The sequence below is a fragment of the Stigmatopora argus genome, chromosome 12, assembly GCF_051989625.1.
Source record: "Stigmatopora argus isolate UIUO_Sarg chromosome 12, RoL_Sarg_1.0, whole genome shotgun sequence".
Taxonomy (NCBI): domain Eukaryota; kingdom Metazoa; phylum Chordata; class Actinopteri; order Syngnathiformes; family Syngnathidae; genus Stigmatopora; species Stigmatopora argus.
In genome coordinates, this window is record NC_135398.1 from 3,813,470 (window position 1) to 3,829,889 (window position 16,420).

A 16,420-nucleotide genomic window follows, 5' to 3' on the forward strand; every position below is an offset into this window, starting at 1 on the left:
AAATTAATTTGTTTTTAATTCATTTCAATGGGAAACGTTCGCTCGAGTTACAAAAAGCTTGACATACAATCTCAGTCCCGGAACGGATTAAGATCGTATGTCGAGGTACCACTGTACTTTGTTGGTCAACAAAACATGCCTGTGAAACATGATCATAAATGGATCATGACAATTTTTATCCCCCACAAACTAAACCAGGACAAGTGACTGGATGCCATCTTGCATCAATGCCGGTTATTATTGGCAAAGGAAGGGGGGAGGGTCAAAGTGGAAGGGCTATTGCACTCACGGGAGGACAAGATGGCACCGTGGCATTTTTCCGCTGTTTGTTTTTTCGCGCCGATTGAGGAAGGTAGCCATATGGCCGGTATTTATCAAGCGCTGGGCTGTCACGGTGATTGAATGTGAGCTGAAGGTGAGGCTGCAGACAGCTAAGCGGGGAGAGCAGCAGTGTGGAGTCGTGGGGCAAAGGGGGGAGCGCGGCCCCCGGGCTTGAGGTCTAGTCGTGGGTTGTTCATCATCCCCCTTAAAGGAAGGTCAGCAGTCCAATGAATCACACGCTGCAGCCCAAACTTACAGCTTGTTCTCTGTCAGCTTTACTGCAAGAGTGCTGCAGTGTTCAGCAGCAGACTAATCCACATCGCCACCAGTCCCGTGGGCATCTTTAGAGGGGATTTGAGGAGTCCTAGACACTGAATATTCTTCATTCTGGGATGTACGAGTGGTGATAAACCTGCCCCCCACAACCCCATTTTAATAGCGAATTCTCGGAATGATCGTAAGACTTTGATGATCCTAAGCCTACATTAGATGGCGTGGGCAAAAATCTCAGGGAAATATAGCTATAATGTCAGAACAAATTCCCTAATAGGGCAAGTGTGAAAGCCAAAATATAACATTTGTGTTTCTCTTTGGCCTTTTAGACCAAAATTGTTGACTCGTGTCTTCGCAGCATTTTTCCATGAAACTGGTTGCAGGGGCTGGATTTTCAATTAATTCCATATACGCATTTATGATTATGGGTTCATGAGATTTTTGGTGGCATATGTTGTACACTGTATTTTCGCTTGAAACACAGGGAGAAATGATCACAATAGTGATTCGTTGTTGCTTCTTCAATCCAACTTTACTGGTATCAAGAAAATCTCCTCCCGTGTTGGTCGAGCTATTTGCATAAGGCATCAATAATCGAATGCCGATATACACTTTAACATGTCACACTTGCTATGTGGATCAAGGCATCAATAATCGAACACCGATATACACTTTAACATGTCACACTTGCTATGTGGATCAAGGCATCAATAATCGAATACCGATATACATCCAATCCAAACTAGTTGTACATCCCCAACATGCAATCGTTAATAAATTAAACACTTTAGCATGTCACACATGCTTAAGAAATTGAGACTGGATTTCCGGGTTGAACACGAGGAGGAGTTTCCAAAGCCATTTTTTTTAAATTAAAACAACCTTAAATGGCTACTTCAAGATCTAAATTTTAAATCAACTAATTCCAGAGGCTTTTTGGTGGTTATACTCTTCGTAGACGTGCCTAAGTAAATTCTTGCCGAGTCTCAGCACTAAGGGCGAGTATGAAAAATCATCACAAAAAAACTCACTCCAAATTTGTCAAATTTGTGCTGACTTTATTATTAACCCCCCAAGGGGTTGGTCAATCCCTGGAGGGTCAATGTGTCAGGCCAATTCCCCCTGCCTCAGCATTGGCCCGCCGACAGTTGTGTGGAGTGTGATGAATAAAATAAATCAAATAAAGATATTTCCAATGTCAAGGGAGCAGATCTGCACTGTTTGAAACATGTCCATATCATCAAATCCAATCTGAAAGACTGCACTTACAGCTGTTTGGCAGCAATCTTGACAATAACAAGCCACACTTACTGGCAGGCAGCATGCATCCTAACGAGTCCTGACTCCCATCATGTTTGACATGTCCTAAAATACAATGAAATATGTCCAATGGAACGCAAGTCTGCACGTCCGGGATGGTGGAAAATGTCCCCGTAAGGCGACAGCTTGTCAAAGCCAAGGGAACATGACAATTGTTTCCTCTCGTTATCCCTCTTTGCTTCATCTACCCACTCACTAAGATGAGCGGAAAAGTCATACATATACACATACACATATACATATACATATACATATACATATACATATACATATACATATACATATACATATACATATACATATACATATACATATACATATATATATATACATATATATATATATATATATATAAATAGATATATATTTACATATATATATATATATATATATATATGTATATATATACATATACACATATATCTATATATTCACATATATATATATATATATATATATTTTTTTTTTTTTTTGGAAGGTGGGAACAATATGGAGAGTTGTCAGAGAAGTGTCAGCACGCCATCAGTCACAACATTATCACACTTGAGCAGAAGACTTGTTTCACGGCAGGTGGTAAATATACCGCCACCGCCCCCCAAAAAACTCTTAAGCCCCTTGGGTCGCAAGCAGAAAGTTTACAAGCATCTGCCTTCCACTTCCACTTTACTGCAGAGCACACATCACACTGGGATGGAAACATTAGAGATGGCCAAAGAGATGACCTTGGGAACTTGTGATGTGGTGATTTGATGCGCCAATGGTTCTTGGTTCAGAACTTGGCGGGGATCACAAGAAAAACTATTTTGTGTGCCTTACAGTTCATCCTTGAAACATTTTACAATGCAGACATTCAGGGGAGATTCTCAAGTTACAATCAATGCTTTCTGGTGTTGCAACAAATGAAAAAAGAAGATTGATGAAACAATATCTGAACCCTAGAGTGACAGAATTTCAGGTACTAAATGAAAGACAATTTGCTATGCAGAGAGAAATGGAACAAAACAAATTGATTGATGAGCATATGAAAAACTAGGTTCATCCACCTGTGCCTCTACCAAAACACTTACCCAGGTCATGTGATTAAGGAAAATGCAGTACTAGCTATTGGAAAATATCATAGGAAAAGCTTGCGGTTAAATCACATCTGATCTCAAGTGTTTTTGTATTGCTTATTTATGCTAATTTCCATTTTCCTATAAGTCCCTGTCGCAGATTACAGTGGTAATATACTTGTCTGTGATGCAAAAAATATGCAAACAACTGTGGTTAAAGTATTCTTTAGCACAGTATCTCTCTATACTTCTTGGTTTATATGTTCAAAGACAGGTCATCGACCAGCAACACCCGAGCATCTGCGAAGATATAGAAAAATGATAATCGAGTACCTCGGAAAGCTATTTTTTTTCCGCCTGACCTTAGCTGACATCATTGATTGTCAGCTGAATGAAGAAATATTGTTCAAGTCCTGCACGGATTGCTTTCCAGAGCTAATCTACTTGTACTTTAATACGAGTGTGATGGAGTCTTTGTTTACAGACGTCGTCACTCTCTTTTGGTCTATTTTTAACTTTAGTTTGGACTTGCATCTTAAACGCAAATCTAGTCACTGTGTATTATGAAATGGCCCTTCACACAATGGAGGAAGAATCAAAATTAATGAAGCTGAGATAGTCAAAAGTGTATTGCTAAATAAATAAAATACAGGTAGCCATTCTCAATAGTAATTGTGTCTAGTGTTTGGAAAATTGGGAAATTTAGTGAAAGGTGAAGTCTAGAATTGTGGAGGTCAATACCAGACATGAGCTTGAAGCAGTAAATCACAAGTTGTAGTGGAGATAACATTTAGTTCAGGTGAGATTATCAATTGGTAAAGGGGCTCTATTCTCTTGACTCATAAATCCTCTGCGACTCTTACTTAGAGCCGGTACATTGTGCTGTTTGGAATATTTTTGTTCCCCCCCTTTCTCCTAGGGTGGGAAAACTTTTAGCCACAAGCTATAAGAACACCATTCCGCATATTTCCATGGTCTCTACATGTCCACCAGATCTCTTGGAATTCGGCCCATTGTTTTTGTATCGGTGGTGACAACACCCATCTTTACATCTCAGCAGCATCGTCATGGTTGACAGAATGGCATGTACAGTATGTTCGTACGGGGGTAGAGACTTGTTCATGCTTATGCATGTTTGGGTTAGCAGAACTATGCATTAACTGTGGTACAAAAAAACTGTAAAGAAATTGGAATAACAAGAACATAAAACCTTAAATTCCAAAACCCCTCGGACAGCTCTTAAAATATAACCTAGCGATGTCAAATATTTAGATCGTGAGCGACCAATAGATATCAAAAGTAGTGTCAGTCAATTGTCTCCTTGTTGTAAAAATGGCCAGTAGTCTGTCCATCCTTGCTTGTCATTAAAGAGATAAAATAGGTCCCCCATTAATCAGCGCTGAGAGAAAAATTGAAAAATCCAGCTCCTTGGGTTTATAGATATTGGCCCATGCTACATAGCTTCGAAGTTTTAAGACGATATATTCACGAATGGCAGAGGAGTATGACTTCCAAGTTAGTGTCCACAAGAAGAAAAAGAACATCAACTACTGGAGTTGCGACTTTTTTTTTAACATTAGTATTTTTACTCTATTTATCTGCATGACTCAATTTAAGCTTTATCCTTTACCAAAAGCATTGACTTTGACCTTATCCTAACTATTACGCCTTGCTCTTACATTAGTTACTCTTGAACTAAAAAAGTCAACTAGTTGAGTACTCCACATTGCCATTCAAAGCTCAAAGTAGTATTATTGGCATCTTGTCTAACCATCTGTCAATTTACAAAGGATTTACATCTTGCATGCCGGCTGCTGTCACTGAGTGAGTCATAATGGCCTGTGCAAAAGTCAAATATCCGGATAACAAGGCTGCACAGTCTTCCTAGATGTGCGAGGATCTGAGAATATATAAATAAGATGACTGCAGATGAAAAGAGTGCTTAGTCCCGCTGGCTTCTGCTATTTTGATCGAAAATTAAATATTCATACTAGCAGGACAACTGGACCGGCAGCCTGGGTTGAGGACAGCGGCACTTAGAGAAGCCCGATGTATGTCATTGAAATTTAATATTGAATCATGCGATGGCAACAGTTGTGTATGATAATGGAAAATATATTTATGTAACACACACAAAGCAACACCTCAAATGTGCATTGTGTAAATATGTGTCATTTTAGGACATCACGAAACATGCCGAATGACATGGAGAAGTCCAGATATGGATATTATTTGCAAAAATATCATTCCATTAAATTTTGTGGCACCTGGCTACAATGTCCTACCTAACAACAAGATTCACTATGCGATATAATGCAAGATTTAACGGGCTGGATCGTTAAAGCCAAACATAGGGAGGAAACCCACTAACTAGATTACCGTATGAAATTATTATATATTATATCTTATGGATCCTCCCTTAGAGAAGCATGATCAGGAAGTCATTTTACCAGGTTTGCATGAATATTTGCGTTGTCATTTCGCAGCCATTTTAGTTGGTACTTTTCTTAGGCCTTCTCCAAAATCATGATTCTCATTAATATGCAGCAAACTGGAGCTAATTTGCATACTATTTGCTCTGATTGGCCGTTAGCTGAGTGGATGTGTTGGGGCTCATGGACGTGAAGTGACTGACACATCACGGAGTATTTCAGTCAGGAAGCAATTAAGCTGTGGCTATGACTTCCTAGTTGAGAAATCCTTATTTCCACTTAAATTAAAGATCCACTCACTTGACGCAACACGGCGGAGGAGGTCATTGCCCTCTTGCAGGCATCCGGAGGCGACACACATGAGATAAGGGGGGAAAATATGGGGATTGCTGACCAGGCACACAAACTGAGAAAAGTTTCTCAAGACAGCAAAGAGGGAAAAAATGGGACTAAAACTGAACTGATTGTTCGACCAAATAATTTTACTACATCACAGCAAATGCATATTTTTGAACCAGGCAGGGCCAACTTCTAGATGACTTTCCTCAATGCAAGAGGCAGCAAGCCTAGAAATGTAACTCTCAGGCCGCCCAAATATCAAACAGCATTACACGGTGAAGTTTGCAATGAACAAAAAAGTTGACCAAGAACCAGGCGAGGAGGCCAACTAATATCTATCAAACGGGTAAAAAGCGAATAGCAACGAAGGGAAAAAGACAAGGACTGGTTATGTACGAAAGTATTGAAACTACACATAATTATTCATATACTGTGCGGCTAATGTGTCACATTACATAAACACACATACACCTACGCACACAGATTTGTATTTGGGTTTTCTCAATGCTCAGCATTCCTGATATTACTGGGCCTGGAAGAAGTGCCAAATTTCAATCCCTCTTTAAACACTTCCCATGATTCTTTATGCTGTGATGCTTTATTTCGGCTTGGAAAAGAAAAGAATACCTCTTTTGGAAAAGCTTCAGAACAATCCAACAATTCAAGAGCGTCCACCATTTATTGGCTGATTTACCAAATTAAACAACTGGGAGAAGAGGATGGTTAAAACACGATGACTTACTGACAAAACAGCCGATGCACAATAGCTACTTATCTTGGAGAATACTGGCACTTATACTCATTTCATTAATTATTCGGGGGGAGTTGTTGTTTGCTTTTTCACTTAATTTTGTCAGTGAAGTCCTAAGATAAGCAGGTTCCCGAAAGGAGTCATTTAAGTGGGACACGAGTACTCTTAGTGTGTGTGTGTATATGTGCATGGGAGGGAGGTAAGGGAGGGGTTCCGGGGATGAGTTCCCAGCTAAACTGGGCAACGCAGACCAACCTCAGGCTGTGTGCATGCAGGCCTACAGTCCCTCAACAAACCACACAAAACACTCGAGTACTCTTATCACAGAGGTGGGCTAGTGCCCCCTGATGGCAACTGTAGTGCTTCCCCATTCCAAGCGACAGCATCTTGATTTAATATGGAACAAGTAGCTTCTGCATTTAGCCAAATTATTAGTTCTCGTGGGTTTTTATTCGCATGCTGCAACACGTACCTAGACGCCGCCTACAGACAAAAGCTTATTTGGGTGTAAACCAAGGGGAGGTGGCGAAAAACTCCAAGCAATCATCACCAAACCATCCTTTCATTGATGCTCAAAACTGTGAAATATCCTAATAAACATCCTCCTAATGATGTTATTGATTCACTTTGAAATTATTGTAGAAAACAATAAATATCCTTTTTTTAAAGATTCATTGCAAAAAAAAAAATTAAATGAGAGGGTCCGTAAGAGATTTAGTGGTGTACCTAACAAAGTGATAATATAAACAAAATCTTAACAACATGGCACTACCTATGATAGAAATAGATAAATAATAACAGCATCGTGATGTTAGAGTTGTAATGTTTTTTGTCTGACTTTTGTTTAGATTGCTTTGTGACCTCTAGTGACCAGTTTAAGGGTGGTCTACCATTCATTTTCCTAATGATATAATAATGGGAATGGTACTAATTCAAGTACACTTTCCATATTAAGGAATTCACCATAAGGAAAAAATGTAATCAGTTCATCCAGTTTTTCATGTCCTAATATTATCTGGAATATTTTCAAATGTTTTGAGCTTTGGATTTTTTTTTCTTTAACAAAGACAGTCCTTGTGTCACCACATCACTTTCAGTTGCTAGGTTACACCTCCCATCATGGTCGTTGCATCCAAATTACCAACAACTCCTCCCGCCCCGTACCTTCCTTTGACGATCAAGCGGTAATTGGGACTGTGCCTCATGAGCCCCGTGTTTCGTGATTGCCCCGCTGTCTCTCGTGATGTTGACTCGTTAATGGCGACCGTCTCAGTGGCCCTCATCTTAAGGGTGGTCTTAATTGGACCATGTCATCGGCAAACAACAACAGCGCTGACACAAGTGTTGCTTTGGTTCCCGCAGTGTCATTTTTGTGTAACGGCTAGTGCACTCCGAAGAATCTTTGAACGACAACTCGCTTGCTGTCTACAAATCCGCAACAAACCCACCCCCCTCCAACTCACGCCCACCCCATCTTCAGTCCCCCACTTTCATCCTCTCGACAATCCAGCGTTTGTGCCTCCAAAAGGGGCGCTTTGCCTTAAACATCACATGGAAGGCACCAGAACCAATTAACCTTTTGTGTCTGTGTGTGCGTTTGTGATATGTTTTCGCCAGTAAAAAAAATGGTTTGCGGTGAGGACCACAGAGTGGTTATTTTATGAGAGGCACTCACAATACACAGAAACTCACATACGGGAAATATTATACGCCTTTTTCTCAGCCACCAGCCTTCAACCAGCCTAAAATGGTTGTTTTTGAAAACGGAGTACCCAGAGAAAACCTACATTAGCCCGTGGAGAACATGCAAACTCCACACAGGAAGGTTTGGGACCCTTCAATCAGAACTGTGAGGCGGGCGTGCTAAACACTGGTACACGGTCGATTGGTCGCCGGTCTTTTGGTCGGCGATCTTTTGGTCGCCGGTCTTTTGGTCGCCCGGAAGGTTATTGATAATTACCATTTAAATCGTTGCTCAAATTCCCTAAATACAAACTGTGAATTACTATTTAGTCATACTTAATGCCCTAGTAATTATTAGGCTAAAGAAAAGCTCCAAATTTCCCGGACTTTTATTGTTTTTTGTTGGAGAAATTGTTAAGACCCTGACAGACGTAGCTTCTTAAAGGGACAATGCAAGTACATACAAACTCTTATACACTCACACGTCGGCTCAGTGAAACTGCTCATGGCCATTGTTGGCTTTTATTGATGCGTAAACCGTGTTGTTTTACCTTGTTTTGTCGCCGGTCTTTTGGTCGTCGGTCTTTTGGTCGCTGGTCTTTTGGTCGCCGGTCTTTTGGTCGCCCGTTGTTGCGGTCGGGGCGACCAAAAGACCGCGACCAAAAGACCTGCGACCAATCGACCGCACACGCTAAACACAAGCCAAAAAATGCAAAGTAGCAATAAAAGCAAAAACCAAGCTTACCTTAGGGGGCATGAGGAGATACTTGGGGTGATGACCAAATCCAAGATGTGTAACAACAGGTAGCTGATTGCCTGAAGAAACAACAGGTCAAATCAATGGTTAATCGCATGGACAAGTCACACAGAGGGTAAAAAGCCAAGAATAACGCAAAAACCCAAAACAAATCACCAAAGAACACAACTCTAGCAGCGTGTAAGATACTGAATTTTCCCAAAATGCTCTTCAGACTTCTGGTACATACTAAAGAATAGTAAAGCCTATGTATTAGGCCCTATATTCCAGACGACTGGTCGTCCAAACATCACTCAGAAAATGCAATCGAAAGGAAAGTGGAAAAAGTATTCTTCCCCCCTCGCAATTTCTTCCCGCTCACTGCAAAACCCGGCGGAGCTCAAATGAGTGATAGACGCGGCGGCAGCGGCGGCGGATGAGTAGACGACGGGTGGAACATGGCAGGAGGTCAGCGAATCAACGTTGACCTGTGAAGAACTCCATTATTCCTCCATCTCGTCTCTGACCGGTGCCATTATTCCACCACTTCAACTCACTCAGGTGCACTTTGCAGGGAAACTTTGAGCACATTTGCGCTGAAACGTCGGATTTAATGTTGTCCACGCGCTTTTAGTTTTGAAAGGCAATTTGGCATTTGTTACAAAAGACACAGAATGTGGGGTAAGCAAGTTGTCCCTTAAATATACAGTAATATCTTGGCATACGAGTGCCCCAACATATGAAAAATTTGAGATATGAGCAAAATTCCAAGCAAATATCTGCCTTGAGATACGAGCATACGAGACTACCTGGTGGCCGAGTACAGGAGAGACTGCTTATGATTGCTTTCTCGCCACATCTCCCTTGCGTAAAGATATCAAGAGAAGGTGGGAACGAATTATTTGTATTTAGTTCATTTCCATGGGAAAATTTGATTTGAGATACGCATTACGCTCGTAACTCAAGGTATTACCGTATCTACCGAGACAGCCTGGTGGCCGAATAAGGGAGAGACTGCTTATGATAGCTTTCTCCCCACATCTCCCTCGCGTAAAGATATCAAGAGAGGGTGGGAACGAATTATTTGTATTTGGTTCCTTTCCATGGGAAAATTTGATTTGAGATACGCATTACGCTCGTAACTCAAGGTATTACCGTATCTACCGAGACAGCCTGGTGGCCGAATAAGGGAGAGACTGCTTATGATAGCTTTCTCGCCACATCTCCCTCGCGTAAAGATATCAAGAGAGGGTGGGAACAAATTATTTGTATTTAGTTCCTTTCCATGGGAAAATTTGATTTGAGATACGCATTACGCTCGTAACTCAAGGTATTACCGTTTCTGCATTAGAGGTAAATGGAACCTATTTTGAAAAAAATTGAAACACTTTAATCACATTCCCTATTGAAGGGTACATAGACACAGAATAGGAGATACAAAGTAAAGCAGAAAATGTTTGTCGAAAGTGAAAAGTTTGGAGACATTAGCATTCCAGCTCTAACGGAAAAAAACGTTTGCTTCCTTTCACGCTGCCTTGAAAAAATTCATAACTCGGCACTGCTTTATAGAACCGGCAAAAACTCGGAATGAGTAGTATGCAAAGTCAACCCGGCAATATTCTCTCAATAGCGGTGGGCGCATGGAATCAGAGCTACCAAAGTGGCAGTAAAACATGTCAGTAGAACTCAGTATGACCCTGCTCATAAAGTCTGTGCCATTTTTTTTCCTTCAAAGATACCCCACAATATGTTCCCACAATGCATCACGTGTCAGTGTCACCGAGATGAAATTATGACACGGCTGTAAGTGCACACACAATCCATACTTCATGTAAAATAGACGGCTGCTCTCCATGCAAATGGTCTCTCTCGGGGGTGGATGTTTTATGAAATTCTTATTACCTCTCAGTGCATGTGTCTAATGAGTGAGTGAAAAGACATTACATCGCCATGCAGAGTTATGCAAAGGTGCTTTCTATGCAAATTAGACCTTTTTTAGATTAGCACCATATTATATCTTCCTTACCCAAATGTGCTCACGGTATTCAAATTTAAGGCTGGTTTGCTTGCCAGCTGCCCCCAGAGGAAATAAGACAGTAAGTGCTGCTTTTGTTTAGCAAACGATTATACTAAATAATAAAATCGGGCATCATTTCTGGCGGTGGTGAAATTAATAATAATAATAATAATCGGCATAGGCCCTGTTGTCATCATCAACAACAAAAGCCTAATTGTTATCAAACCCAGAAACTGCGTATGATGAAATTGGTAGTGCCGAGTTTTCTCGGTAAAAGACCTGATAAGTGATAGTTTCGGACTCGTAATTTGGCATTCTGCCGTTATGGATACATACAATTAAAAAATTGTGTATGGTATATCTCGTACATTTGAGCGAGACCTCATACCGCGAGTATTAAGTATTTTTCGGGGAAGATACTGAACTCTGATTTGGCCCTAGTGCAATTAATTTGATCCTAAAACAGAAAGTCGGCACTCATGATTTACTTTCTCGGGCCACACAAAATCATGCGGCGGGCCAGATTTGGCCCCCGGGCCGCCACTTTGACACATGTGCATTAGATTCTTCTACATGCATACTCTCATTGATACTCATTGATTTGCAAGAGCGTAAAAATGTTGTCAAAAGAATTCAGACTTTTTTTTACTTTAAAAGTCGTGAAATGAATAGAAAATGCACACATTTTCATGTATTTGTACTTTTAAATTTGGAGTACGACTCTCAAGGAATAATATTTGAAAATGTGACTTGTTTACGGCGCTCTCCGTCCAATAGGTTCTCTCTGGGTGAGTGAATAGGAATGACAGGTGAAGTTGGGTACTCTTATGATAATAGGAACATTGGGGTTAGGATTGGTCTTTGAAGGTTGGAACTAGTGAAGGTGGGACCGCACCATGAATGATGTCAGGCAACAAGTGACGAACAAAAAAGCATGCCACCAACAAGATAAAAAAAAAAGTCCTCAAAAGATATATAACCCCCCTCCTTCGCCTCACTAATACTCCAAACTACAGCGGAGTCATTTTTATACAGCTCCGTCCGGGTTGTCCTCAAAGGGAGATGACAAACATTAAACGTAGGAGTGAAGATGCTGATTTGCAGTGTCGCCGTTGGCTGCCTCTAAAAGCGTCTTTTAGCAGGCCGCTATTAATCTTCTGGTCCGGGAGTCGGTGTATTAGCAGGGAAAAAGACATCAGTCAAGCATTGTTCAAAACGGGTATAGGTCCAGCTGGCTTTGCTATGAAGATACACACAATTTCTTTTATGCTGAAAGCACAAATAAGAGCCGTGTTTTCTCACATAAGAAAATAACAGGGATTGTTGGCAACAAATGGCCATTTGGGGTCAGAGTGCTAGTTAACATAAAATCACACCCAAGAAGACCAACCATTGACTTCATGGCTTCGGTGGGTGATACTCTTGACTCAAGAGTCTTGAGTAAATAATAAAGTAGCCACTCGCCAAAGCACTATCATGTCCTCGCCGTAAGGTAAGTGTATATACAAGCATTTTTTTTAGCCCCCATAGTTCCCTGTGTCCGTTGATGCTTAAACTCGCCCCAACATTCAGCGGAAAGTACTTATACAGTGCATTTATCTACACATTTTTCTCCCATTGACACACCGCTGGTGTTGCTGCCATGCAAGGCACTTGCCAAACCACTAAGGCACGTGTCAAAGTGGCGGCCCGGGGGCCAAATCTGGCCCGCTGCATCATTTTGTGTGGCCCGGGAAAGTAAATCATGAGTGCCGACTTTCTGTTTTAGGATCAAATTAAAATGAAGAGTATAGATGTATATTAAATTTCCTGATTTTCCCCATTTTAAATCAATAATTGTCATTTTTTAATCTATTTTTGTCTGTGTTTTTAGTTCAAAAATCATTTTGTAAAATCTAAAAATATATTTCAAAAAAAGCTCAAATAAACATTGTTTTAGATTTATAAAAAACTGAATATTCAGGGCTTTTAATCTAGTTATTTTAATCCATTTATTAAAAAAATCTAAATATATCTAAAATGGTCCTGACACCCCTGCTAATGGACAAAAATATTATTAAAAAGGAGTTAGAGGTGGTTTTAACGCCACAGTGCTGACCTGACGCTCCTGGAATTGGGTTTACCTGCATGTTTAATAGCCAATTTAATCTCTTACATGCTTTGTAAACACAAATACAAATTAAAAATAAATGTAATAAATACGTGTCTTCCATTTAAAGTCCAATTAGGAGCCATGACTCATATTCCTGTTATTGGATCCACATTTATAAAACAGCTTCTGCACCTTAACCATGCGACTAAAGCTGGGATAAAAAGTTGCCCTTTAGCATCCTGCGTAGGAATTTTACATATTAGTATATATGCAGAATATACATTTAAAATTTTGAAAGAACTATTCTCAAGGTTGAAGGTGCGTAATTGGGAGTTTGATCTGGTTGCTCCTGGGAGGTGAGGAGTGGACAGAGAACGGCCGTGCATGGCAACGATAATGCTATCGACAGGAGATAACCAAAATGTTCGCCTACTCGTGACTCACTTCTTTTTTTATTAGCAAATATCGTTTGACAAGTTGGCACTAAACTTTGTGTCATTAAAACTAAAGTGAAGAATAATTGCCCTTAGCGTTCCAATCGTGTTGCCGATCGAATGCTAATTGCGCTGAGGAAGGAAAAACTACCTGAAACAATCGTCGGATCATTCAAATTATTATTTTTTTTACTTTTGAGGACAGCCTTAACGGAATTAATGAGTAAGGTTAGCACATGTTTGTGAGGTGTGTGGCATCATTAGGCCTATTGATAAAATAATTGTTCATCACCATGGAAACAACAGGACGGATGTTCTCTAACTTTTTTGCATCGGTTGTGAAAATGGCAATCATGCATGCATAAAACATTTAAAGCATCATTTAAAATTGCAAGATCTGTACATCTCTCATTTCTTTGAAGCATCTTTGCCCAGTCAGTGTAAAACAAAACAAACCCTAAAATTCTCTTTTTATTCCTTTTTTAATAAGAAAATGTCTCAAACTTGATTTTCTGTAATTTTGTCGAGCTATATTGCCACTTTATTATTGTTATTTTAATAACTTAACCTCAGACCGACCAATTATTTTCTCGCTAAAGTTGAAATAATTTGTGTGGAAAAACCCAAGTACTGAGAAAATGAATGAATGAATAAAGTCATACTTTTGGGATATAGTAAGTATGCATTAATTTTATATGCTGTATTTTGTCATGTTAACTATGAAAATTTGACTTGAATGAGAATAGATTTGGGTAAGTAATAAAGTAACTTTATCTGGTTGATAGCAAAAAGTAATTTTAAGTCATTGATTTGTTTTCATGTATTAAATCCATAAAACAGACAATTTTGAGGATTATTGAGCTTTTACAATAAAAACTCATAACCTTATGGCAGGGGTGTCTAAACCTTTTTGTTTAAATTTAAAGAATGTGAGAGCCAAATTGAAACCTTAATGTAATTTAACCTTATTGAGACGTGAATACTTCACGAAAGAAAAAAATATTTTAAAAAAAACCTGGAGCTATGATTCACCATTTTGGCTTTGGATGGACGGAAAAATAAGGTGTAACAGAACACGACAGTGCATTTCTGTAAACAATGAAAGAGGTATTTTGGTGTTGCGATTTAGTACATTAAAAACGGAACTGTAACAACCGATGCTGACTGAGAGCTAGCGGAAATTATATTGGGATAAAAAAATAATAAAAACTGTGGTTTGAAATGTACTGTAGTAAAGCGAGGGACGGTAAAGCTAAAGGCAAGATTTATTGACCACTTTTAACATTGGCTCCCATTGACCAAAAAAAATAGTAGTACCAGTTTTTGAAGCGACAAGAAATCAAGTAAATACTATGTCATGGAGAAGTTAGTTACTTTCTACCCACAACCAAAAAACGGACCCTGTCAGAGCTAAATGTTGCCCCCTTTAGGGCAGGCAATGATGAGCCCTGGATGGCAGGATCCTCCCGCAGCAAAGTCTTACCCGGAGCCTAAACAAAGGAAGCGTAGCGAAATTGTCCCAACGTTTTGTTGCGGCTTCGTTTGTGCTTAGTATTCATGGCTGAGAACTTCATAGGAAATTGCTTTGGCAAATGAAAACGGCACACACACACGCAAACACCGACTCAAGGTGAGCCCCGCGATGGTCCTCACACCTGCTTTTTCAAGAATAATACATGACATGGCCTTTAAAATTTGATGCCATGATCTGTCCACAAAAAATCTCACTATCATGAATTTTTGCCCACTAAATAAATGATCGAATCTTGCCAACGAGTATTCAAAAATAAACTATCTGGCGCTTAACACGGCTTCATGCAACGAATTGCAAGCATCGGGTCATTTTTCTCACGAATGTCGATTGTGTTTTTGCAAATGAATTCTTCAAGTGTTTCTTGGAGGCGCCTGCTTATTGAACAGCTATTGCATAAATACACGTTAGCGTAAAAGGGAGCATCATTTCCTATCAAACTCCATTAAATTCAATCCAACTTCCAATTCCTCTCCCTTTCTATCGTAGACAATATTATTTAACAAGTGACCTTATCTCGTGAGTGAACAGGAGGCAGAGTGGGTAACACCTAACACGGAGGCCACACATGTACGCTAATCCAATAATCAGTGGTCGGGTTGATTAAAAGATACATATCTATACAAGGTGGGCGCAGGTGGTGAAGGCACCACATGTGAATGGTCACGCTTGAAACAGTGTGTAATGATGCCCCTAATACGAAGCATGTTTGATTTGTTGTGCTCATCATGAAATGAGTACCGTATTTTCACGACTATAAGGTGCACCGCATTATAAGGCGCACTGCATTATAAGGCGCACCGCATTATAAGGCGCTCCCTCAATCAATGACACTTTTTTTTCCATATATAAAGCATACTGGATTATAAGGCGCCCTGTCTATTTTGGAGAAAATTTAAGACTTTTAAGTGCGCCTTATAGTCGTGCCCCGAATGGTAACGAAGGGTAGAAAACTGGCAGAAATTGACGTGGCCTGCTAAAAACTGCTTCTTAAAACATGAAATGCAAAACATCTATTCCAGCCACAGCCACTCTACAATCATATTTTTCTTTAAATACAAAGATTTCACAAAGCAGTGGTGTAAGCTATGAAAATACGATCATAAAATACATAATAAGAGCGTTTTTATCTCTTTTAAACTCCAATGCTGGATGTTAGTAATGCAGGATGAAAATTGACCATCATTTAAACTTTCTTGGTAAGATTTCTGCATGAAAAATAAACCACCACCATTGAAAATGCTTCCTGTCAACATTGGCCAATTGCTCCCATGATTAAGCGATAAAAAAACGTACAAATGGAACATGGCACATATTTACTCACATAGGGCGCATTTAAAAGTCTAAAATTGTCTCCAAAATGGATGGGGTGCCCAATCAGTATGCACTAAATCAAGGGTGTCAGACTTGGATTGGTTCGTGGGCCGCTTTAACGTCAA

General features: G+C 39.9%; 1 protein-coding gene across 1 annotated transcript in view; it reads right to left on the reverse strand.

Moving 5' to 3' along the window:
• Window positions 1-16,420, reverse strand: part of tceanc2 (transcription elongation factor A (SII) N-terminal and central domain containing 2) — a 127,751-nt gene that overhangs the window by 92,050 nt on the left and 19,281 nt on the right. Inside the window, exon 5 of the transcript XR_013304392.1 lies at window positions 8,917-8,987. The gene's annotated coding sequence lies outside the window, so the exon portion shown is untranslated. The remainder of the gene's footprint in view (window positions 1-8,916; window positions 8,988-16,420) is intronic.